This window comes from Falco biarmicus, chromosome 5 (assembly GCF_023638135.1).
Source record: "Falco biarmicus isolate bFalBia1 chromosome 5, bFalBia1.pri, whole genome shotgun sequence".
Classification (NCBI taxonomy): Eukaryota; Metazoa; Chordata; class Aves; order Falconiformes; family Falconidae; genus Falco; species Falco biarmicus.
In genome coordinates, this window is record NC_079292.1 from 46,487,147 (window position 1) to 46,513,325 (window position 26,179).

General features: G+C 39.4%; 1 long non-coding RNA gene across 1 annotated transcript; it reads right to left on the reverse strand.

Annotated features, from left to right (window-relative positions):
• Positions 1-148: 148 nt before the first annotated feature.
• LOC130150435 (uncharacterized) lies at positions 149-24,231 on the reverse strand. The gene is made up of 4 exons (XR_008822233.1): positions 23,998-24,231; positions 22,601-22,726; positions 14,749-22,293; positions 149-2,379 (listed from the first exon to the last, which is right to left on the reverse strand). It is a non-coding gene; the product is annotated as an uncharacterized LOC130150435 (long non-coding RNA).
• Positions 24,232-26,179: the final 1,948 nt, after the last annotated feature.

A 26,179-nucleotide genomic window follows, 5' to 3' on the forward strand; every position in this document is an offset into this window, starting at 1 on the left:
CAGCCTGGAGAAGAGAAGGCTGCATGGGCGCCTTATGGTCTGCCAGTACCTAGAGGGGGCCTACAGGAAAGCTGGTGAGGGACTTTTTACAAGGGCAGGTAGTGATAGGACAAGGGGTAATAGCTTTAAATGGAAAGAAGGTAGATTTAGATCAGCTATTAGGAAGAAATTCTTCACTATGGGGGTGGTGAGGCACTGGCACAGGCTGCCCAGAGAAACTGGGGATACCCCAATCCCTGGAAGTGTTGAGGGCCAGGTTGGATGTGGCTTTGAGCAACCTGGTCTAGTGAAAGATGTCCCTCCTCCTGGCAGCTGGGTTGGAACTAGGCAATCTTTAAGGTCCCTTCCAACCCAAACCATTGTATGATTCTATGATAATTATTTTTAAAGGATAAAAATAGATGTTTTCATACTTCATTGTTTTGAAAAAAAAAAAAAGTCTATAAATAGCTGACATTTCATCCCCATAGTCTTGATTATCAAGACAACTTGCAAGAAAAAATGAGATTTCAGCATTTAGACTAATTATCCTGAGTTGTCTTTGAAGCTTTCAAGGAAAAAAGTATTGAAAATGTTAGAAACAACAACAACAAAAAAAGAGTTTAGAAGTTTACTTATGGAAGTAGGTAAACAGCAGAACCTACCCAGGACAGTTTTAGAGGTTACAAACCAGCTGGATTTGTGAATTGACATTTGGAAAATGAATAGGAAAAGTCAGCTATTCCCTTCATTGGTAAGGAAAAATGATCACAGCATGCTATTCTCAAGGCTGCTGTGTGAACACTTGCACATTACAAAAAAAAACCAAACCACAAAACAGTAAATTTATACCTTGCACAAGAGAATGTAATATAACAGCAGTGAAAACCGAACAGCCTTGCAAGCTACCATAAAATAAACAGGTACCATAAAATTAACAAAACCAGACAACCGTCATTGAGACACACACCAGAAGATGTTTGACTGATGGGAAAAGAATTAATGCACAAAATTTACAAGACCAGCATTGGGCAGTGTATGGGTATGGTGCAAGGCTCTCTTAGGACTCTGCATGCTCAATGCAATGCCTTCAATTAGCCACATTGGAGGCTGTACATCTTTTCAGAATGGTGGAAAAACTGGTGATGGTACTGGAATCTATTTTACCAATATTTTGAATGCACAAAGATTGATGTGTCAGAGTGGGCTGCAGGTGAGGGAACTGGTTAGAGATCAGGCAATCACACATGCAAGCAGGATGGATCTTCCCTTACCTCCATGTCAGTAAAAGAGAAAATACAAACTGTCTTGCTCTCGTTGATTTTTGGTTTGGTAGACAGACTGGAAGTGAGCACCTGCCAGTAAACAACATTTGTCTTTCTAAAAATCAATGTTTTCAAAAGTGAGAGACGATCTTGTAATAGAAAAGTCTTTGCATGCAACACAGGTCACTATTGCAGACCTCAGTGTGACAGTTTGGGTAGTACCTCTGGAAGCAGATATTTGCCCTGGGGCAACTGAGAAGGAGGGTTGCATCAGGCAGAATCTATCCTTTTCCTCAGATGTGGAAGGAAGGGCTAATAAGCCATCTTCTGAGGGTGCTCAAATTTCAAAATAACATTCCTACCATTGTCCCAGAGCAGGCCATGTGGCTATGAAGATAGTGTTAAATCTGAATCCTGTGTGCATGCTTCAGCTTCTACAAGATAACGTAGAAATAAGAAACTGAAACTGGACTTTAATCAATGGCAGAGAACAGAGACATGAGGTCAGGAAGCTGGGAAAAGAAGGGTGCTGCTGGACATGGGGATACAAAAATTGGCAATGAGAACATGCTGGGGTTCAAATCAGGCAGGTGTAGGGAGGCAAAAAGAAGAGACTTATTTCCTGTTTTATTTACCTTATGTGAATTGGGAGTAAAGTTTTCCTTTAAGGTAATTCCACCAGTTTCTTTTATTTATAAATGTTAATAACAAAGCAGATATTAGATACCTTGAGTCCAGCCACAAGCTTAGTGATGGGCTGAAGAAATTTTTGCATCAATGAATACCACCTTCTTCAAGAATACTTCATAACGTGACCAACTTTGCACTATCTTAGGCAAAGTATGTGTGAAACAGCTTTCACTTGTGTCCTGTTTCTGCTGGCTATCTGGAGAAAACCAGATTCATCCAGGTTCACTGTCTTCATGATGATTGCATGCCTCCTTCACCCTCATGTCCAAGCAGGACACCTGGGTGGGTGGCACCCCTAGGATGGGTGGCACCTGAGGGAAGCTCCAGGAGGAGAATGACAAAGAAGTGCTGTTGATATATACTGTAAGATTTGCGCTGCTTATTTTTCTACAGCTCCCTCATAGCTACTGTTTGCAGACTTGGAATCATGTTACTGATTCAGGCACTGTAAAAAAAAAACAGAACACAAAGGAACAGATTAAAGAAAAAAGAAGAAAAATAGCTGAGGCTAGTAATCCAAACACTGTATTATGAATAACAAACATTGTTGGGGTCAGAAAGCAAAAGGTTGGATTTCTCCCTCTTAGAATATTTATTACAGAAATTAAATCACTGGGTTTATCTCTAGTTTGGGGAACGCACTTGCAGAAAAGATGAGTTCACTTCTTTTGCTGTGTACCAGCACGATAATGTTCTATTTCATTTGCCTGTTAGAGTATTACTTTTCTTGTGATTATTGCTGTGTCAGAGTGTACTTTCTTTAAGCACGCAGAAGCAGCATAATATCTTTCTATGAAATGAAAGAAATTCTGAAGTTATTTGAATTGTGTGATCCATTATAGTGTAATATCTGGCCTGATGCAGTTGCATATTAGCCAGCTTCCTCTGCAGTCTGAAGTTGTTGTAAATACTTACCCCTGTGACACAGTTTCAGGCCTGTAACACACCAGTAGTGAACTTATAGTCATTAAGATGTTAGCACTCAGAATTCTATTGGAATGTTTTATTTCCCATTTCTGCCATTTATTCTTCTCTACAATGTGTCATTAAGAAAAATTTCAAGTGTGTGACTTTAAAAATACTTAGAAATTTTAAAAAACCCACTGTGTCTTCTGAATATTCTTGTGCAAATACTCCTACAAAATTAAGAGTGACAGTATCGGAGCTTTTGAAGAGCAATTAAAGATGATGAGGCAAAAATTTAGATCTACTCATTTTAATGGCAAAATTCCTGATGGAATTCCCAATGGTTTTCCCTACAGGACATTTACAGTCTCTATGTTTTTATCTCATCCATTTTGACATTTACAAAGGAATTAATAACTTTGAGAATTTCTAGATTCAAGAGTGGGTGACAGCAGCTTAGTTGAGCTTGTTGCAGATGAGACTGATGTCATGGTATTGGAGTGAGGGAAGAAACCAGACATGTTGAAAAGATGATATTTTTTTTTGCAATTGAAGACTAGAGACTAAGAGCTGCATTAGATCTGAGCTCTTTTTAGGAAATCAAAAAGCCTTGGAAACCCCAGTTTCCTGACTCACAGCTCTGTTAGCTGTGTTAGCGCTCTGACACAGACACAACTGTCCTACTGCAGCTACAGTGACAATGAGCAGTGGCTGGGAATGATTGTGGGAACTGACCAGCAACCTGAACCAGAAGATACCTACTGTCCTTGATGAATTTCCAGGCACTGATCTAAATATGCTATAAAAGCCTTCAAATTATATCAGACCATTCAAATGTCTGGGTGGCCTCTACCAAAGTTATCCTGTACCAGTTCACTCTGTTTGTGGCAGCCTATGTGTGCAATTCCTTAGTCAGGTATAGTGTCTTCTGGTTAGATAAAATCTTTTGCCATTTGTATGGCATTTCTTTCTTTGGAAATAAGTTTCTTCAATGGTTTGGGGACCAGAAATACCACACAGGTAATAGCTAGACCTCCTAATGTTTTAGTTTCCAGTTTGAAGACATCTCCAATTTAAGCTAGGTCACAGAACTAAAACCAACAAAAAATAATGATAAAAAGAGAAGCAAAATCAACACCGGAGAGTTGTAATCCTCCAATCAAGTACATATCATTATAGCCAGTGTATGATAATATATTAATGTAACATAATATAATATATCATAATGGATCAAACAAGTGCTAAAAAATGCATTTAGGACTACACATGTATGCAGTTTAACCCTAACCTTATCTGCACACTATCCCTATGTTAATGTAAGAATCCAGGTTCTAGGTGACCTTACATTAAAAGAATGAAAAAAGAATATCCTTTTGCAAGCATGAATCCCATTTAAAAATAAAACTATATAGAATGAGCTAAAAAAATTTCAACGGCCAGCAACAAACCTTTTACAAAAAAGGAACCTTTATTTATTTTTCAAAATAAAAACAAGAAATATTTTTCTGGTTGTTGATTAGTGGCATGCAGAAGTTACGGTGATGTTAAGTATCCTAGTCATCCATTCTAATTAAAATTTAAATTGAAAACTGGGTTCTAATGAAGAGGAGCTTAGTGCTGGTCTTGAGGGATCTCTTGTCAGTGGGCAAAGGAAAGAAGTGCACAAAGGCAAAAAAGATTTCACTCGGGCATTTACTTGGGGTATGCTGTACTTTAATACCAAAAGGAGTGCATGCTGCCTTTTTATTGCAAAAGAACCAATGTAGGAAGAGTTGCTCTTCATGGTAGTGCAATCTAGTGAGAAAATCTTTCAAAGTCTAGCAGAGGAGCAAACAGCTATAAGGAAGAAATGATCCTATAATTTCATCCACCCTAGCAAAGTTGTTATGCTATTGTTCCTTTTGGATTGCTTGACAGCTCCACTCTGCCAGTCCACACAAATTGCTGATAATAAACATAGTGGGGGGTAAATCCAGACATATCTTCCTGCACCTGCACCTGCTCACACCCAGTGTCTGAAGGGTCAACATTTGTTGAACAGCTACAAAAAGCATTGAAGGAAAATGCAAAAGAAGCTCTTCAACACACTTTGGGTTTGAAAACACCAGTACATTTGTTTTGAAACTTTAAAATGATGTTTTAATGTGCTACTAAATGTAATAAAAACAAAAATCAATCACACCCTTAAGCTAACAAATTGCCCAGTGCATTGGAAAATTCCCTATGCATCAAATGATAGCCTGCTAAATGAATGAAAATGCTAAAGCCGTAGCATCTTCCAGAAATAGCTATGTATCTCTAATGGTCTAATACAAGATAATGGAAAATACAGCAAGCGTATTGTGTTTTTAAAGCCTGTTTCAGTGCTACCTCAGAAGCAGAAATTTAAATGAATGGTTATAGCCTAATTCAATGTCAATACCTTCTACCAAGGGTTGTCAGTAGCTGTGATTTAGAAAAAAATCAGAAAAAAAAAATGAGAAAAATGTAGGAGCTATGAAAGATCAACCAGATCACCTCAGTTTATACAAGAAAAAGTTATTCAATATTTCCTCATATGTACATTTAATTATGCTTTGTGCAAGTGCAATAAATTACCTTCTTAAAACCTGGAGCTCTCATTTGTTGCAGATCCCTCCTTGCAGGTTTGCTTTATGTTTTTGGTTGCTCCCCCCTCCCCAGCAAGGTAATAAATGTGGTAGTAAAGCAGCTTTTCTCTCTGGCTGTGAGCTTTCTGTAGATGAAAGTTAACTCCTGTCTTTCAAAACACTGTGAGTGGCAGGTTGCATACCAGTGCCGAAGAGAAATCTTGCCACTAATTTATCATGAACAAAATACAATGTCTCCCCACAAACCTCCCTCTGACACTGTGCTCAGGAGGTTGCAACAGCAATATTTCTCTGGCTATATTTACAGTAGAGAATGCAGAAACCATAACAAAATCACAAGGACAGATTTGGCATAGACAACAAGTTGAGTTTGATTAAAATGTACTAAAATTGTATTATTCTTTTTTGTTTAACAGTAAGCTTCAGTCAATGTTGTTTAATGTCAGTACTGTTAATGAAGTTGTCAAGCTTGTCACTTCCGTTGAATAACAACTTTGCTAAGAAACTGGTACTACAATTACCTCCAGCTCTATATGATTAAATTCATCAAAGCACACCAAGGCTCCAGATTGTGCCAGACCTTTGAAGAATTTCCTGATGGCTTTGTATTCTTGTCCATCAGAACAGTTCAACACAATACAATATTAAGAAAATAACTTAAAAAGTTTGCATTTTTTTTATTTAAAATATATAGGATTTGGCAACATTTACTGCCTGTAATTTGGCCTCTTCTACCACCAGTCCCCAGTCCCAGAACTTCCCTTTATTTATCAAATATCAGTCTGTAATATAAAAGCAACTCATGCAGTTCTTAACTCGATCTTTCACAGTAGCATGTGAAATGCATTTACACACAATTTTTTAAAAAAATAAATCTCTAACAGCAGGAAGACAAAGTTAAAAGAGGAGCAGCAGCAGTTTTATATCCACCCAACTCCTGCACTTGAATATGCTTCTCAACATGTCTCAATCAAAAATCAATTCTTTTAAAGCATATAACTCAGCGAGGGGTGCGGGGTGGGAGGGGGGTGTGGGAAATATTTTCAGTTTCCCTCTAAAACTAGGGAGCAGGTGAGGTAGGAATGCTTCTTCCTTGAAAAAATCAATGGGAGAAAAGAAGTTCCTGGATTCCTCTCCTCTCTCTGCTGACACAAAGAACCCCCCCCACCCCCTCCCCAGGGTGAGGTGATGGGTTTCACCACAAGGCACTTGAATGAGAGCTAACCTCCTCCTCCATCCTCATGTCTTCCTCTCCCACCAGGCTGCCTGGTAACCTGCAAAGGACCAAGCATCCCAAGAGGAGCCCTGTTCCAGCTGTGTAGCCCAGGGGAACATACCTCTTTGGGCATGCGTGGCTTGGCACTTGTCCTTGCCAGCCTCTGGGGACAGACCAGCAATATAACAACACAGGTGTTCCCCAAACTTTTCAAGTTTTTTTTTTTGCTTTGTGTTTTTTATACCATCCTGGAAATGAATATGCACCACCTCCTAAAGACCAAGCAGGAGGAATCACCGCCCACAGATGCGATTCTGTGGAAAGTAAACTACCTAAGAAAACAAACAAACAAACAAACACCATAAGACATGAAAAATGTAAAAATAAGCACGCTGATGTACACTGTGCTGGACACACACTTGTTGCGCTGCTGTAGCTGGGCTGAAGAGTGCAGATGGTGAAAAGGTAAATGCTGTACCACTGATATCAAAGCTGATTTGACAACCCACAGTATAGTCTAAAGCACAATGCTTGCTTGGGCTGCATATACTGTCCAGAATAAAGTTGTCAATGCAGACATTACAACGAAAGTAAAGTTCTGAGTTTGCATTGTAAGCTCAAGACCACAATGTGATTTCCAGACACCTACTCGCACTTTTCCACAAGTAACCACCTCTTGTGGTTTGGAGAATGGGTAACACAGATGAACGTCCAATGCAGCTGCAGAGGAGTTATTTCCTCCTAGTTTCCCACTTGCTGCACTTCCCTACCTGGCCTGTGCTTATAAATAAAACACATCTAAAACTCTCAGGTTTATACTTCAAGACAAATGGAGTAGAAAGACTTTGACAGACAGATCACCTGTGGAGCCGTCAGACTCTGGCCCATGCAGGGGCAGAAAGCACCAAGTAAGGTCTCACCCGCCACTCTCAGGAACCGCCGAAGTATATTGGTATACAGGAGATGCATGAACAGCCCAAACGGGTCATACCAGTAGCCCTTCTAATCCACCAGAGGTCAATCTGCATGTGAGCCAGTAAGCAAGCAAGCCACCATAGATATGTATTAACAGGAGTTATCTGGTCAAGCCATAAAATTTTGGGAGGATCAACCTGTTCAAAATAGGATCAGAGACAAGACAAAGAAGAGAGCAATGGATTAAAGTCAGTGTTTATCTTAGACCTCTGCATACCAATACAGAAGTATGTGGAATAAACAGAAGACTGAAGTCTTCATACATGATCAAAATTAATGCTGACTTGGCCTAAGAGACTCAATCCAATCACCCTCTCAGAATTATAGCTGATAAGAAACTTGCTCAAGAAGTACAGATAAAAAGGAAGGATCTGATATTTCAGATATTAAGGATGCATTTATTTGCTCTGAGATCCCAGAATGCAGAAGGGGTTTGAGCAGCTGAAGAGCTCTTAAGTAATGATTAAAGGGAGATACATGGTGGTGGGGAATCTATGAAAGTTCACCAAAACAGAATGATCTGGTGGAAGAGGCTTTTATGAGCAATAAGCAGAATCATTTAAATAAAAGGACTTGGCAGCACTCAAGCACTTCAGCTGCGCAGGCAACTAATGGAAACTGGATATACGTGGACACAGAATCCCGTTCTTCCTCAGATGCTCTGGTAACAACTGCTCGATACAGATGGCGGAGAAACCTCCAGAAACAAAGTATTTCTATATTTGATTCTGACTAATGGCATGAGTCATTTGAAAACATGAATATAGGAAACCACTCAAGTGAGCATCATTATGGAGAAAGAACAGCAAAACAGAAACCAATGCACTTCAAGATATTGATGATCTTGAAAAACTGACTGGTCAGCTCTCCAGGAACCGAGCTGAAAGGGAAAAATAGTCAAGAAGAAATGGCAGCTCCTTTACATGACTGTATAAAGGACACAAGTGCAAATTGTAATACAGAGAAACTGAGGGAGAGAGTTCAGTAAACAATAATCTTTCCACTGAACAGGAATAGTTGAAGACATACAGAAGGCAAAAATTATGTCAGCTTACAGAAATAGCAAAGGATGATAGAGATAGGTTCGCAAAAGCATGAAATGAGATACAACTATGAAGTGGCATGGCGCGTAACTAGAAATCATTCGAGAATATTAGTAAGAGTAGGAGATGAAAAAATATGTTGGAAAACAAATTGCAAAGGAAAAATTATCAACAGGTAGTGATAAGAAGGACAAAACTTACAGCTTTTTTGCATTTTACTGGAGAGGATAGCCACAACATGGCAGACACCAATACCAATGTAAATAGGGTAATAACAGTTTTATTATTATATTATATATATTATAGTATATATATATATATATATTATTATAACAGTTTAATGCAGGCAAATAAGAGGTTAAAAAGTAGTTACCTCAATCATTGTATTTAAAGATCTCCCTGAAGCAACTTCAGAATCATTACCCATGGTCTTTGAGGATTCATGGGTGACTACTGAGATACTAGAAAACTGGGCGGGGCCAACAGAAAGCTAATATTTATACAGGAAGAGCCAGAGAATTACCAGCCCAATTTCAAATTGCCTACAAAGTACTGGAACAAACAAACAAAGGATTTTTCATAAGCCCTAAAAAGAAAACAAGGTAAGCAACAGTCTGAGTTTATTTGTCAGGAACGATCACATCAAAACAATCTAATTTCTTCCTGTGACAGCAGAATGACTAGTTGATATGGAAGCTATAGTAGATGTCACACACCTTCTTTTCAGCAAGGCTTTTGACACCGCCTCAGGAGAAAGCTAAAGAAAACTGTTCTGGAGCAATTTGTTTCAGGTTATGTATAATGTTGGAAAAGCATAGTTTAAATGTAGCTACCAGTAGCTGATTATCAAACAGAGGACTGTATCAAGCAGGGCTCTGCAGTGCATTGCACCTGACTCTGCTGTTCTCTGATATTTCCATTAGCTACCTGCATGAAAGAACTTAAAAAGCGTACCACCTTACTAATGCTAATAACCAAAGCCCTGTTGTTCCAAAAATGCTGTCACACAAGGTCAAGAAGCATAAAGATGCTCACAAAATAATCATCCAGCACTGAAGAATCTCTGCTAAAATATTGTGCTGAGTTTTGAAGAAACTGAACAAAACTGCACATCATTGGAGAACCTCTAGAAAGAGAAATGGGAATGTTCTGCAATGGATGACTCCATGAGATTGAAAGACATAATAACAAGCACCCAAAAAGGCTTTAAAAACAAAGAGAATAATCTATTTTTCATTACGGTGGTGGATGAGCAGGCTGTGGAATGCCCATGCTTTGTTCTCAAAGACAGACAAATGTGCATGAGGACACTTGGCTTTGTTGGTCCAGCACTGTTGAAGACAGACTAGGATGATCTTGAACTCTTCTCTCAGTCTATCTCTTCCATGATTCTAAAATCAGAGAAAGGTGCAAAGCATATGAGCTAATTTCTGAAAGAGAAGTTTGTATCTTGCATTGTCAGTTCTAAGGCAGCAGGCACAGTGCAGTGCCATGGGGACATACCCAAACTCTCTGTAAACATAGCGATCTCAAGTGCCTGGAGTGACAGAGAGTGCAATTCTGGCTGAGACTTCTGCTCCACCTCTTGCTTAGTTAATTCAGTCATGTCTGCACAGCACTCCTTTCTGGAATGAAGACATTCACCTGGCAACTAGTTCATGCCTAACGACTTCAGGTTTTACACTCCAAATAATAACTGTGTGAAAAGAGCATCCTATCTGGAGATAAGATGGAGGTTTTCATTGCTCATGCAAATGTTCCATACTTGTTTCAGTTCCCAGGGTTTGGAAGTATCTTTAGTGACTGGATATACTGGTTAAAATAGTATGGGGTTTTTGTTGTTGTTGTTGGTTTGTTTTTTTTTTCTATAAGTTCATTGTTTTCCAGCTCTACTTTGTCTTCGCACATAAGTTGTTAAGCAAAAGGGTACATGAGTAAACTGCCTTTTCTGGGCAATGCCCCTTCCATACATAACAGTCCTGTTACTTTGCAGCCTCTTCTGATTTCAAAATCATAGAATCACAGAACAGCCCAGGTTGGAAGAGACCTTGAAATATAATCTGGTCAAATCAAAATCTTACTCAGTTTTAAACTGTGCCATAAATTTGTCTTCTTAGATCTTTCCAAGACAGAGTTGCTTGAGCTGAGGAGCAGCATGGAGTTGGAGGAAGAACAGAGTCTTTTCAAATCACGGCACTGTTGTCGTTTTCAGTATTATTCTGTATCCAGTCAGTTAGATAACCAGTTTTGTTGGGTCACTTCTCAATCGACTGCTTCACGCTTGCATATCAAGGAGAGGTTTACCGTGACCTGTCCACAGTGATACACTCGTCTTTTTCCTCAGTGGTTACAGCTAATTTCAGAGCAGCAATGTGCATAAAAACCTCTGATTATTCTCTCTGAAGCCCATTAGCCTGTCTTTTTCAGCTGTGTTTTCATTTGCCACTGTGCTGCCTAGTGGGTTTTTTTTGGTCTGCCTGAATTTCACACTTTGCTTCATCATGGCACAAGGCTGGAGGCCAGTGGGGGGTGGCAGAGGCACACAAATCTCCTAAGAGTGGGGCCTGAACAGCAATGTCTTAACCTAAGGAAAAGCCAGGACATCACCTTGACTACTCTAGAAGTAGACCTGGGTTTGCTCCCCTCTGTGGGTCTGACACACGTGACTACTCTGATAAAGCCACTTCCAAATACCTACAAAATTGGTACTTACACCAGGTGAGGGAGCTAGCCCAGTATGTGTTACCAGCTGTTCTGAGCTTTTCATATCCTTCAGCCATCATTTCTTCGCATTACATTTTCCCTTTTGTTCATTTCCCCACTTCCTTCTGTTACTGTATGAGAGCAGAGTTGTGGGTAATCCATTTTGTCATTTTTTCTTCTAGATCTCAATTATTATTTCTAACCTGCTTTGCTTCTCTGTCAGCATTCCCTCTTGCTCCTAACCTTTTGTTTTCTTCCTTCTCCCATCTGCTCAAGACCGATTTAAATGAATCCATGGGAAATTAATGTGCATGGAACATTTGCCTGCAAAACTAAAAGCAAGTGACTTGCTCCACTGGCACTACATTTCTATACTGTATATGCTGCAGAAAACTACGTTCACGTGGCCAGCAAGTGCATATATCTGGAGACAGGGAGGAAAGGTGAGCAGAGCTTTTTGTCCCTCACAGAAGCAACAGCCCCAACCGTACCCATGACAGGGGCTCAAATGACTCCTTAGAAATGTCTCAACCAACAAAAGTATTTAATCCTGAGCATCACATGACACGTGAAATGGGAAATCCCACATTTCAGTCTCTTAGACTTTCTAATGAACTACCTTTCTCTGCAATGTTCATATGACTGCATTTTCTGAACCAGCAATGTCTCTCTATAACCTCTTTCAGTGACTGTTTTGTCTCTCTCCCCACCCACCCCCCTTCATGCTTTTCTCCCTATATTGTGAACGCTCCTCTGGCTTCTTAGATTTTCCTTTTACCTAAAGCCTCTAGTCTCTTTTCAACTCGGGAAGATTGAAGAGTTATGCCATTTTGTGCTGCTTGACAATTGACATCCTCTGAGAAGTTAACACTTTACTGTTGTTGAGCAAGTAGTGCTGAATAGCTGAAGTATGTCTGCCAGGAATGAAAGAGCAAGTTACCAAGCGCAAGCATGCCTGTTCTCCCGTAACAGTTTTTAGCAGTTACTTTTGACCACCAGTCTGTGACTCTCCTCACCCATCTCCATGAAGTACAGGCTGAGAGCAGCAGCAGGGCATCACAAACAAGTCAGGAAGCTCCTTTCCCCGCGAAGCCAGCACTGGCCTGAACGGGTAAACAAGGACCTACGACAGGGATTTCAGTAGGTGGTTTGGGACACTGGACTGGTAGTTAGCCCGATGCCATTTTGTTTAACCAATAGAAATAAACATGCTCTTAAAGTTAAGCATACACCAATGAGTTAAATTAGCTAGAAATTTAAAATCAGCTATGGGATATTTTGCTATTACATATATGTCTATGTTGGGACCTGTTTCTTTTCATTTGCATGTGTTTATGTACTTAAGAAATATTCATAAGCAAATCCTCCCTCTCCTACATGTTTATTTTCTTAATGAAAATGTACTGCAATTTGTTGCTTTAGAAGCACTGGACTTTTACCTGTCAGATACAAGAATTTTATATCATTTACTTATGTCCTTATTTCTGTATTTCCTTCTGCTTTTATTTTGTTTTAAGATGAAAAACTACCAACAAAAGATATCCAAATGCCATCTGAATGTATTATTAGAAAAGGAAGCAAAGCTCCCTGTCACATTATTATATGTTCCCAGCAAATACTAATAGCTGTTTGTATGCATAATAAAAATATGTATGTATAAAACATTGTATATAGAGCGATACAGCAATGAAAAATATCCCTCTGGGGCTTATAGTGTTATTGTCTCAATGAAATTCAGATCCTCTTTTCTCCACTAATTTAGCAGCATAGAAAACCAGAATCCTTCCAGTCCCACACTGTGCATCAGAAAGGCCTGTGTACATAGACTGTGTTTCTTTAATCAGTGTAAATTCACCCTGCAATTTTCTCTCCCCACTGCTACCCCCTTCAGCAACAGCTTAATAAATAAATAAATAAAATCTGTTTAGCTGCTCCCCGAGTTGAGTGCAGCCAGACATCCTCTCTAGGTCTTTAGGTAGATGAGCAACCGTGCTGACTCCAGTGACTCACATACTTGTAATTATGTGCACACAAGGAATCTACATCCTTAATTTGTTTTTTGCCTCCTGTGGTGTTTAAATCATGAGACTTTTTTTTTTTTTTTTTTTTTTTAACCTGCTTGTTCTAGTCGGGTCTCAGTAAGTTTCTTTTTTCACTGTTCTAGCTGCCTTTCCAGGTGCTCCAAAGTACAAGTATAAGGCTCCCACCAGAGTCCTTAAAGAAGAAATATTTCCAGGGTGAGTATACTATATTCATAAATGAAACCTAACCTTTTAAAAATTACACTGTCAGAAAAAACCATTAGGCTGTAAAAGAGTTGAAGTAAACATTAGATTTTAATATCTACTGCTGCTTAGATTTTTCTGAACCAAAAATCCCCAGTGAGCACTTAAAACTTCATTACTACGCTGAAAGGTTGTGAAAGGCTATTTAAAGGTTTTCAATTTTGCTGAAGTCTAGAGGTTATTACGGCTTGAAAGAATACAAACCCTAATATTACATGGAATGAAAGGAATCAAATTTATGTTCTCATCTCCCCTGTAGTTTAATCCAGTTCTATTAGATTCAATGGAGAAAATTAGGGCAGGTTGAAACTTTTCAGAAGGCTGATGAAAAATAATATTTGGTCATTGTAGAAAACATTTCTATCTATTACTCACACTCTAAAGGATATTCCTATCTCTCAATCCCACAATCACAACTTATAGTGTTATCAGCCTCCTGCTCAGAAACCTATGGGCTATGCCCTGCATAAGACTCATACCAAAATGTCCAGAATCACACAAGAAAAATGAGGATATCTGACCACATCTCAGAACTGAGATTATCTATAACTTGATATGCAGGCTTTCATTATAAATATTTTAAGCTCTTTTCTTCCTTTACTCAATTTGGGAAGGAATACTGAGTGACTCAAATGTTATGGGCTATCTATTATCATATCAGACAGCTATAATGGAAGTTGACCGAACAGTGCAGTGCAAATTATGATAAAGAAGAACTTTTATACTCATCTACTGAGCAGTCCATCAGACTTCAGGTTTGGTCAGTCCCAAGTGCTAAACGAAGAAAAGCATGTGCTTGGTGCACAGCTGTGATTGTATGAAGAGCTGTTTGTCTCCAGTCCTACTGGGACTGGAGAGACTGGTAACCCACTTCATTTCGGTGCTCTGGCCATTTCAGGGTCTCAAAACTGAAAGAGATAGGGACACAACTACAGACATTTCCCTCAAATTCTGCTATCTTAGCATAAAACAGTGAAAAATACTTGTAGTTCTGCTTAGTACCAACCATACCTGAATGTCTTTATGCCCACGTTTCTACCTTGGAGCCAACATACTGCCATTTATTTTAAAACATACCTGATGATGATTGCTTAAATGCTTGTACATGGCTGTAGCTGTTTTGTCCTAAATCCTGGAGGGTAAAAAAAAAAGAACAAAGAAGATAGCTAAACAGTAGTATGCATTTAAAGAAACAAATCTGTGCATTAAAAGAATACCCTTAGCAGAGACTGGGTCCCTGTAAGAGGAAACTACTAGACTGCCTCTTAATGGCTAAAGTGTTATCACCCTCTTAGACATAGCAGTCACAGTGCAGTTGAGAAGGGGAGAATAAGTAAGAGTCTTGGAGATACTTCTTCCATCCTTTGCTTGCTGCTTTGGGACACGTCTGGAAGCAGAGCACCCCATGAGCAGCTATGTGATATGCTGGTTATCTCACTCCTTGAAGGACCACTCTTGGATGTATGACACACCAGAGCGCAGCACTCTCCACTGCTGCTCCTCCAGCAAGCTCTCAGTAAGACCAGTCCTGAAGATAAGCAGTACCCACCAACAAAGCTATCCTGAAGAGAGCCTCATATATCCATATTACACCTTTCATACAACACTGTTCCTTACTGTCTTGGAGATGTTCAGTTCCAGACTTTGGTCCTAATTAAAAAAGGGGGTGGAGAGGTACTACAAGTGTTGCCAGCCCTAACCCTAAAACAATCTGTGCCTTTGACTTCTTCCTCACCCATCCTTTGCATCACCTATTGGCTCTTTTTTTTTCCTTCAGAAATCACATGATTCTTAATGCAACACTTGCATGAACTGGCAAGGAAGCACAAAGTGGTTTGGGACTCAGAACAAAGTAGTGGGAAGGGAACTCCAGAGGTCTTCTGGTCCAGCCTGCCACTCCAAGGGGGTCCAGTGAAGGAAGGTTGCTCAAGGCCTCCTCAACTTGAGTTTTGAATCTCTGGCATGGAGAAATCACTGTCTCTGCAAGCCTTTGGGTGTAAGAGTATTTGCCTATTTTTATATAGGAGTATTTCCAGCTATAAAGATGCAGAAAGACATACTGTGTTTCCAACAATTATTTCCTGTCTTGAAACCCAGAGGGCGTGCAAATAGGCAGAATGCTACTATCAACTGCTTAATGAGGTATAGTGGTTTTAAGATGCAAATTGCTCTTCAATTTCAAATCTTAATTTCATTCACTTGGGAGAATGGCAACTTGCACTTAACACGTGGACAGAAACTTCTGTTGGCATTTTTCAGAGAGCACTGGCTGTTACAAAAATCACTTCTTCAACACATCGTTCCAAAATATTCATCAACATTTCAGAGCTGATACATCTTCTACATCAATCTAATACATCTTTAAATTTTTGTTAAGTCAATAGATGTCTACTCTTTGTTGGTAGGAGAGTTAATCTTCATATTTTCCTCACATAATATGTGCCAGAGCACAGATCCTGCTCTTTCCTTTATATGTGTTTAAAGACAAGTTACAAAAAGGAATTAATTTCTTAAATATTGGCATGTGCACAGTTTTCACCATTCTTGTAAAGGTCAGTGAGTATGTTGTCAGTGGAGCAGAAGCAAGTAAGTGCTCCTTTGCCCGGGAAGGCAGGTGTTATTTGAATCGTTCTTGCTAGGCAATTTTCATCTTCCTTTGAATTTATTACTTGTGTCAGCATCAGTGACTATAAATCAAGCATGAGTTGCCTGTCCGCATGGACATTTCTGTTGTCTCCTAACATAGGAAGCTAATGAGGAGGAGGAAAAGACATTGCAGAGGGGATGCAGGTAGGTGTGCTCCCAGAAGGAGGATGTGAGGACAGTATTTGTCCCAGCTCCCACACATTTCAGTGCAAGAGGCATGGTTTGAGGTTTGCCTTGGGCCATGGACTTCTCTGCCCAGCAGCTTCTCAGCTGTGGAGTCCAGCTGAAGTTAGTGTAAATCAAGATTTTAAGAGAATCTAAATCTTACAAACAGCACTTGGGATTACACAGGAATCCAAATTTTTTTTTTGCATGCCCTTTACTACCACACAATGATCACATTATTTTTCAGTCCTCAGAAGTACTCAAAGCTTTAGGACAGCCACACCTTTGCTCATCTGGTTCTGATTCTAGCCCAGTACCATGCCATTGGCACTGGCTACCTAACCAGCAGCAAGTATTCTTTTGGCCTGACACTGTTTCAGGTCTCAGTTCGTTTCCTTAGAGTTCTAAGCAAGCACAAACCAAGTTGTGAGATCAATGACCTCTGAGTCCTTGGTCCTCTGAAGTAACTGTCTCTTGCAGAGATGTGATGGCTGGCAAAATCCAACCCTGAATCCAGTGGGGCTCGGCAGTGTTCAGCAAAAAGCAGATGAGTATACCACATACAGATGCAACACACCAAACTGAGAAAAATATAGAAGTTTTTAGTGGGTTTTTTATGCCTCCAGCAGACTTACTTTCTTTTACAAAAGAAAACAAGTAGAGAAAGCAAGCAGGGTCTCTGCTGACACCTTGTAATTTGCAAGTAAGAAACTTTGTGCTTTATGCTCAAATCTCCTGATTAAACTGAGTTGAAAGATACAGTTTCAGGCTGTTTTCCCTTTCGCTTATGGTGTTTCCAGAATATGGTCCCAAAATACACATTTAAAAATTAACAGGAGCTGAATGGCTAAGAAATGAAAAATGCATCTTAGCTTTAACCATGGACTGCAGCAGATACGTCCATAGGTTCCTCAGAGAAAATGGCACATATTTATAACACTCCAAATATTTCTTCAAACAGTTATAAAATGGGATGCTAAAACACACACGCACATGGAGAAAGGCAAATGAAGTCAGCATTACTGGGCTAACTTTATAATACAAAAATCCATCAACATTAGCTTCATAAATACCCTTTACTGAGGAATCAGCAGTTTCTTAACATATCCAAATGCTTTGGAAAGAGCTGTTTCTCCCATCAGTGCTCAAATGGTGCTTTTAGTAAACTCAGCAAGAGGTCTGAGAATGCATCCAGGAGGAGACTTCAGCTTTGCTCTTGGTCTGAAGCACACATTTCGTTAACTCAGGGTACATATTCTCTGTGCAATGCTGTCACACGGGTTCCAAGCGGTGACTTTGAGGGGCACAGCTTTAAGGGGTTAAACATATTAATGATGACATACTGACGTTTCTAATGCTAATGTTTAAATGGAATCTAGTTGATTAATGAGGTCTTTCATTTGCAGTCACTACAAAAACATTTTTTTTTATCTTACTTGCACAGTCTACAGTACTTTCAAAGACACTGGCTGCTCATTATGAATAATCACACAGTGTTCATGAAAGAAGAATACACTGAAAATGACAAAATCCCCAAGTTATTAATGTGCAAATATTCAATATAAAGTGATAATTATTTATAAAAAACACTCTGAAATGTTGTAATGTCATTTGTATAATTTCATGGTGGAAAAAAGAAAAAGAAGGGATGCAATTTTATTTTTTTATCATGTTTCTAATATTTGCTATGCCCAGGATTAATTTTCAAGAAAAATGTAAATCTTCTTTTTAGACAGCTGCTTCATTGAAACTTAAAAAAAAGAAAAAAAATAAAGAAATCAATTTGCTTTAAAAGAGTAAGAATATAAACACCATACAATTAACTGTTAATGATGTTGTAAAGCTGTTTCTTAAGAAACATATTTAACTCCTGATATTAGAACTAATCCTCAGATTTACATTAAAATATATTCTACTATCTCAATTTCTGTTCTGACATTCAAAGGTGTCCTTTTTCTCTGGAAACATATTGATACAGAATCATTGCAATAGCCTGTTTTGTGAGCTTCTGTGTTTCAGGTATTAAAATAATAACAAAAAGAAAGCAAGCATGGGAACGTGTTAACATCAAATTTAACAAATTCAAGGACAGAACCTTTCCACATGGTGCACATTTAACCTATAGAAGACTTGAAAAATAAAAAGCGTCTTGGAGGCAAGGAATAAGCTTCAAGGTGGGAGTCAGTCTGCAGCTGTTGAAAGCAGGCAGGGAACTTATTAGGGCAGAATAAACCATGCCTGCCTTGTGAAAGAATCCGTACCCTTTCTATTGAAGTAGCTGGTAACAATTAGCCACACGAATTTACACGTTGAAATGTAGGCACCTAAATTTGTACCGATTATACTCCATCTATAGTACATCTAAGGTACCCACTACCGCAGAACATGATCATCTAAATTATCTCCCATTCATGATGCTTTTTTCTTAGGAACAAAGTAGAGAGACTAGGACAGTGAGTGTGACATGCTGCAGCATGTCACGTGGAGGTATAATGAATGAAACAAGCATCTGGCCTGGGTATGTCATGGTTGAAGTAATGCAAATCGCAGCCTTGAGAAAGCAAAAGGTTTGAAGCCAACAAAAATAATGAATTTGCTTAATTTTCCTGTCGTGGAGCTATTTGCTGGCATTTATTTGCTTATGTGGCAGTCAAATTTAATATACAACAGTACTCCTTGACATACCTAGGTCTAGGGCTCAGAGATTTCTAAGAGATTTTTTCCCCTTCCCAGACACAGGAAGTACACATACTTTATTCTGATGCAGATCTCCACCTTTCCACCATGGTCCTTAGTGATACCAAAAAAAAAAATAGGTGTGAAGGGCTGTGATTTGAAAGTCATTTTAGCCTCTATAGGGTTTTGAAGGCCTTTGAAATGTGTTCTGAGTTTCACGTAACACCTTTACTTCAAAGCAATGAAAAGCTTAAATTAGTGTTGCTTGAGAACATTTCAAGACTGATTTTTCTGTAAATTAATTTCTTGCACTATTTTTGCTGCTTTTGGCTTGCAGTAATTTAATCAGTCTGTAATCTTCTATCAGTTATCATGCCATGCTATAACGTTCCTTTACACTTGAATGGAGTCTCTGAGTATGCTTCCAACCTATTGAGGGGACACATTCTAGGTGCTGCTGGTCCCAGATTTCATGTTTCAGCATCTGAGAAGCACAGACATGATTAAAATAGGTTGATGTCAACTTTAACTATTCTATTTTTCTCATTATGTGCACTGAAGATAACCTACCCTCACAGACTCATTTAAAGTCCTATATTCAATTGATAGTTGGTTTATGTTTCAACAGAGATTGTTTGGAAAATATGGAGATTCCTTAGATAAGATTATATGAAATATCCTAAAAGGAAAAAAATAATTCCTGATTGTGCAGACCAGTTGCACAAAAAATTGTTTCTGGCTGTAATTTTTATGTGTTGTTTATGACAATTTACAATAGGCTTTTGCCACAAATCCTAGGCAGAATCTATCAATCTTTCTGCCATAAAGTGAAACAATGCTTCACTCCCTTTGTGTGACCCTGGTGCTGTAATATTTTTCTAATTAAGATCACTATAAAATTCATTTTTCCTCTACTTCCTCCTCCACATCCCACTCCAATTTTCTCTCAGAATAAGAAGGCTACCATTTCTGTCTACTACCAACATAAATCAATTCATAGCAAATAGCCTAGTGTGATATCTATTAACTTGTCACCAGGGATAAAATTTATTTAAAAGTTAAGAAGTGTTTTGCAATATGAAATGCTACCCAGTGCTGCAGTAAATAGTATATGCTTCCTTAATAAAGCACTTTTTCAGTATTTTCCATTTTTGGAAATACAGTCTACCGGTACTGGAAGACTGGATGAAATTCACATACCATGAACATCTTTAGTGATTAGTGTCCCAGGAGTAACAATTACTATTCTAGACAGCTTGCCTTGTATTATGTCAACAAGATTTTTCATTGGCTTACTGTCCCTTCCTTTTTTCTTATTTTCCCAAAGAAGCAAATAGATCACCTTTTTTAGATAGGGACCTAGGAAAAATACAGAGCAGATGGATAGTCCAAATAATTTTCTTATACATATCATAGCATGGAACTCAGCTAATTCCATCTTTCTTTTCTGCAGGTTTTATGGTGATTTGATTTTCGTTGCACAAATATGAATGTATCTGTTAATCAACTTTGGCATGTGCAAAACTGTGTAAGAAATCTTCCCCTATTTTCTAAGGAGATTTAAAAAACTCTGTTTGGAGGAAATCACCCCACTTGATAGGTGTATAAAATAAAGTAGGGTAAAATATGCACTACAACATTTGTTTGCCTAGTCAAATCACTTGTATTTTTCTGTTTTGCTCTGTTTATTAATATCTAATGAGAAATAAGAAAGAAAAAAAGACACAGAAAAAGAAAACAAATGACAATAAACCAGTATTTCATCAGATTACTGAAAAAAGGGAGAAAATAATTCATCTCCAAAGACTTACATGAAGTTTTTTAAAGATAACAAGCGTAAAGAAAATAGTTGGTATTGTATGTTAAAGTTCTCTTTAAAATCCCATTCATTTGTAAAGTAGAAAACATTGCCGTATTTTTCCAGTTCCATGTACCGCCCTGTGTTAACTTCTCCTCAGAGATGTGTTGGATAGGTCATTTGCAATTTTGCATAAAATGGAATGTTTCATATTTCCCTTATCTAAGTATGATTCATTTAGCCACTAAAATTGCTATTGAAACCCATTTTGCATCATTAGCTGATATTACTAAATCGTTCAGCATGCTCAGAAAACACAACCATGGGAAAACATATGTTCATGTGAAGCACTTTGGATAAGCTGTTATAAAGAGAGTTCCAGTACATAAACCCATAACTTCTGCCTATAAAAGGAAATGTGCAACAAGTAGGCCAAATCTTGATTATATCTCTGATATTAAAGCTGCAATTTTGGTTTATTTTGCCAACATTTGTCGTGATTATGCCATCTGTGAATGACCCCTTTAAACTCCTCTGCAGTCCTGCACAAAGTGAGAAAGAGCCATTTTTATGGTTTACTTCCATTTCATATTTAGTTTTTGTTTTAGACATTCCCAGTTCATGAGTTCTGGCCTGGCCTAGGAATAAGGAGATGCTGGGTTTCCTCCCAGCCCTCTGGCCTGACCTCTGCCCAGCAGCCATAATGCAGCTTTGGGATGAGGGGATGCTCCCTGCAGCACAGGTCGGGGGGGGCAGACCAACTGGCTGCCTGCAGCTCCGGAGAATTTCCCAATTAACAGAGTGTGGTGGATACATCTTGTCCTTGCTTGTAATAGTCAGGCAAGGCAAGAACCATCTCTTTCTTTTTCATCATAGTCAAGCAAGGCAAGAACCACCATAAAACATTTTTACAAGCAACCAGTTGCTATGGGGTTATCATTTTTCTTTGAAAATCTGCAGCAATCATATTGATTCTTTTCTGAAAAAAGATACAGGAGAGCCAAAGCTATGTGTATATGTTCCTTTGACTGTATGATCAAAGCTCTTTAAAGTACAATAGGGTCTCCTTTCCAGAAATCCAGTTGGTGAATTGGCATAATTTCTACCTTGCAGGTTTTTGCATGTTAAATCAAAAGACAGAGTATTTCCATGATACTGTCTGGACCGAAGCTGTGATTTGGCATCTGGCAGCAGATCTTCTGTGGCCAGTCACTGTCCCATCCAGCCATCCTTTCCAATGGTTTGTTCCTGGCTGTGAATCATTGTGTCCCTGCTGCTGTGTTTCTGTCCATGTGGTCAGGTAGGGTAGAGAACTCCATCCAGCTGAAAAATAACCTCTGGAAGTAAATAAACAAGAGTGTTTACTTTCCAGCCTGCTCCACTGCCTGCATGGAAAAAAATCTGTGCCAGCATGGGACTGCAGGATGAGGAGAGAGGCATGAAACACAGGGCAAGAGCCAGCAGCAGGGACAGCTACTGCTTGTGCTGGTGAGGCCACCAAAAACTGTTCAGCACGCTGTGCCCACAGCACCGTGCCTGTCGCCTATTTGATTTTCATCACCCTCTCTTTAATTGAAGTTCTACCTCCTTCCTTGTATTTCTCAGCAAGCAATTCCTCAGTGTGTAAGGCTTAGCTCCACTTACCACTAATGCCTCTACTGCTCTGTGCAGAGGGAAGAGCCAGCACCCACTCGGGCAAGTCAGCAGAAATAGCTGTCCTTCTATCTGGTCAATGGCACCAATAGGCAAACATTTCTCCACTGCGTTGATCTACCAGCAAAACAAACTTCTCACGAAACTCAGTTAAATATAGCAAACCCACTGTTTGCCTTCCTCCCTGAGAGATATCACAAGGACATTTGGAAATTAATCTGAATGGCATTAAGTGTCTTTCTGACACAGGGTAATGATCAATTCACCAGCAGGTAACACACACAGGTTGACAATGAGGTGCCCTTACAGAAGTGACAGAGGGGAGGTGGTTTTAGTCTTCAGGGATCAGTACTTCCCAAAGCCCTTTCCCTTGTGTTGCATAGGTCCTCCACAGCAGAGGGGAGCTTCCATGGTTTGGTTCAGATAGGATCCTTCCAGCAACATTTTGCAAGGCAAGTTGCAGGCACTAGGCAGTGCTCTAGCAGGCTGCCAATGATCGGTTTAGAAACAGTACCAGCACAGAGAGCTAATTTGAAATACTTTAAGTGGTGAGAAAATGCTCAGAACATCAGTATCTACAGTACCCAACTCGCAGGCACATTGGAGAGGGAAAGGGCGTTGGCAGTAGGGCACCTCGGGCCAGGAGCAAGTTGCTGTCAAACACTTTTGAGGGTTAAGATGACCCTTCCCGCGTCTCTCTGGTCCCTGCAGCACCAAGGTGAGACAGAGATGATCCACAGGTGATGAAAAATACAGCACTTTTACCTAACCTGTGAGTCATCAAAACAATCTTATTCCTTGACTTCTGGTGGGGGAGGATAACTCCTAGAAAAAGCTGATGATGGTATGTATGCACACAATGTTTGCTGGAGACTATCACCTTTCAGTACAGGCACACAAAAACATGAGAGATTTGTAAAAAACATTGAAATGCCACCACTGTATGAACCTCCACAAATCTAACTGAAAGATTTTCTCCTTTCCAACAGCATAGCAGACTCACTCGGTACAGCTGCTTAGGTGCTATTTTTGTATTGTATTGCTCAAAATCATTGTGTCTCACTGCTGAGAGGGCTGTTGGGCAGTAGGATGAAAGAGAAACAGTGATGCTGTGTCTGAGGAGTCATTTTAAAAGCTCCGTGAATTTAGTGTAGCTCCACAGAGGAAGGTAGTGTTGCTAGCTGACAGGATACTCTCTACCATTAATTAAAGCCTGTTTACTCAGGGATCATATCTTCATGCAAAGGAAGAGAATTATTTTTAGAGAGATTTCACCTTTATTGCCATTGAATGAAATTAACGTTAGCTGAATGGCTCACACAGAAACATAAAAAGCAAAAGCATTTTAGAGTGTCAATTACAAGCATAATGTCTGGAATGGCTCTCACCAGCAAGCAGCAGCTACTGGCCCTTGTGAAATGACTCCTCAATGCCCTCTCTTTCTGCTTCCCACCGGTGAATGTGCTGGCTTGTGATTCTTCAAAACAGCTCATTTCACTGCAGACAGAAGCAAGCATGATTAACCCACTGTCCAGGCTGACTAAAGCTATCCATGTTCATGGCAGCATGGCTACAACCCCAAACCTGCCCCCTTTGAAAGAAATCGTTACACAATATTTATTCTAAGCTCTTTGCCTGGTTTTAGGGCTTACGTTTTGATGAGCTGGAGACGTACCTTTCCCTGATGAAACCAGTCGGTTCAGGGACAGCTTTGATCTTTGCATGTCTTCCATCCAGCAAAAGGATTTTGCAAACAGTAACCTTGAAGGAAGTTGGCTTTCAGCCATGAGCAGGAGAAAGTAAATATTACACACCAGTTAAGAATTTTATGGAGAATTTGGGAGTAAGACTTTGTTTTAATAGAAAGCAAATTTGGGAGAAGTGAAATTTTTCTGTCATGTTTCAGTTTCCAATGTGCAAAATGAAAATGAAACAGATTGGCTTATGTTGGATTGATCCATGCAGAACTAATTTAGTTTGCTAAATACAATTAAAATATCTTGTCTCAGGACAGTTCAACATTAATCTTTCCCTGAGCTGCCACAGTGCTTCGTGGGAGCTACAGTTTATTCTCTTCTGAGAGGCAGGTTACCTGACAGATCGCATACCTTATGGTCCACACAGTTTTAAATGAGGCTGGAAAAAATAGAGATTGCTTCATTTAATTTCATTTTGATATGTTACCTTTGGTTAAACAAAAAACTGCAGGGAAATTTTGGATGAGAATTTAGGAATCCACCTGTCTGGAAAACTAAAAATTCTTTTGTACCATTGTCTGCAAAGTGCAGAAGTAGATTGTACCTGGCCCTCCAGGCAGGTGGTGAACCTGCTGGCTCTCTGGAAATGAACGGCTTCTGCGGGTAAGTTTGGAGAACCAGGACAGCGATGCATAACAACAGCTCAGATACCTCAAAGCGAACCAGGAAAACAAGCTCAAGGTACATAACCCAGACTTTTACACTGCAACACTTCTGTGCAGAAATCATCCACCGTGATTGCCAAAGGTGTGATTTTATTGCTCTAAAAGCTCTCTGAATTATGCCATTCAAGAATAAAGGCAGCAGCTTTCCCCTCGAAACATCTTTGCACAGCTGGATACCTTGTCATTGAATACTTTCCTCTCAGGTTTTTTTTTGCCTTTTTTTTTTTTTTCCCAGCACAGTTTCAAAATTGATCTCTCTCCTTTCAATAAGCTCAGGATTTTGAAGGGTTCAGCTGTAGAGGTAACAACCAGTTTTCACCACTGAAAATGCAAGGGTGGAACAGTACACACTTAGAAGTAGAGTTTCAACGATTTATTTTCATAGAAAGGCTATTTCTTTCTAGGACACTAATGAGTAGAAGCCTGTATAGGAAAAAAAAAATTGTCATACACAGGTGGCAAAGAAATTGCCGAAGAGTTTTATCCTTTAGTGAAGGCATATTAATGCCAGCCGTGGTTACCCCAGGCTGCTGGCTGAGCTGAGCCAGGTTGCTCTGACCGCTCCCACCGGAGCTCTCTGTCCCAGGGAGACAGGGAGGGCAATTCACACAGGGGAGTCGGCGGCTGCTGGGCACTGGGAGCTGAAAACTTCCAATTGATCTTTCTATTGATCTTCTATCATGGGGCTTTAAAACCACTTAGTGGTTTTGGGGTAAGGGGGGTGGGGGGATGTTACAGTTTCATAAAAATCTTCTCTGATTAAATGGCAGTTTCATTATTTTGGTGATAACTTTGGATCTATGCGTGCACACACACAAGCTCCAGCACATACTGTTTACAAGATAAGAAGCTTAGAGATAAACAGTTGCCTTCTTTTCACTTCAGCTATACCACAAGCAAAGACAAATACATAATGCAACAAATCCCCAAGCAGTGAAGTCAGTGAAGAAGACTGATTTACACCAGCTGAGGACGTGGAGCGGAGCACTCACTTTTTTCTTGAGGGAGTATATTCCTCATTTCTTTCCTAGGATTTTTCCTGCAGGCTGTGTGGATCATTAGAAATGAACCAATTATACAGAATGTTTTAAAGATATTTTATTTAACTAATGACGTACTTTTAGTTTAATGAATACCACATGGCAGGC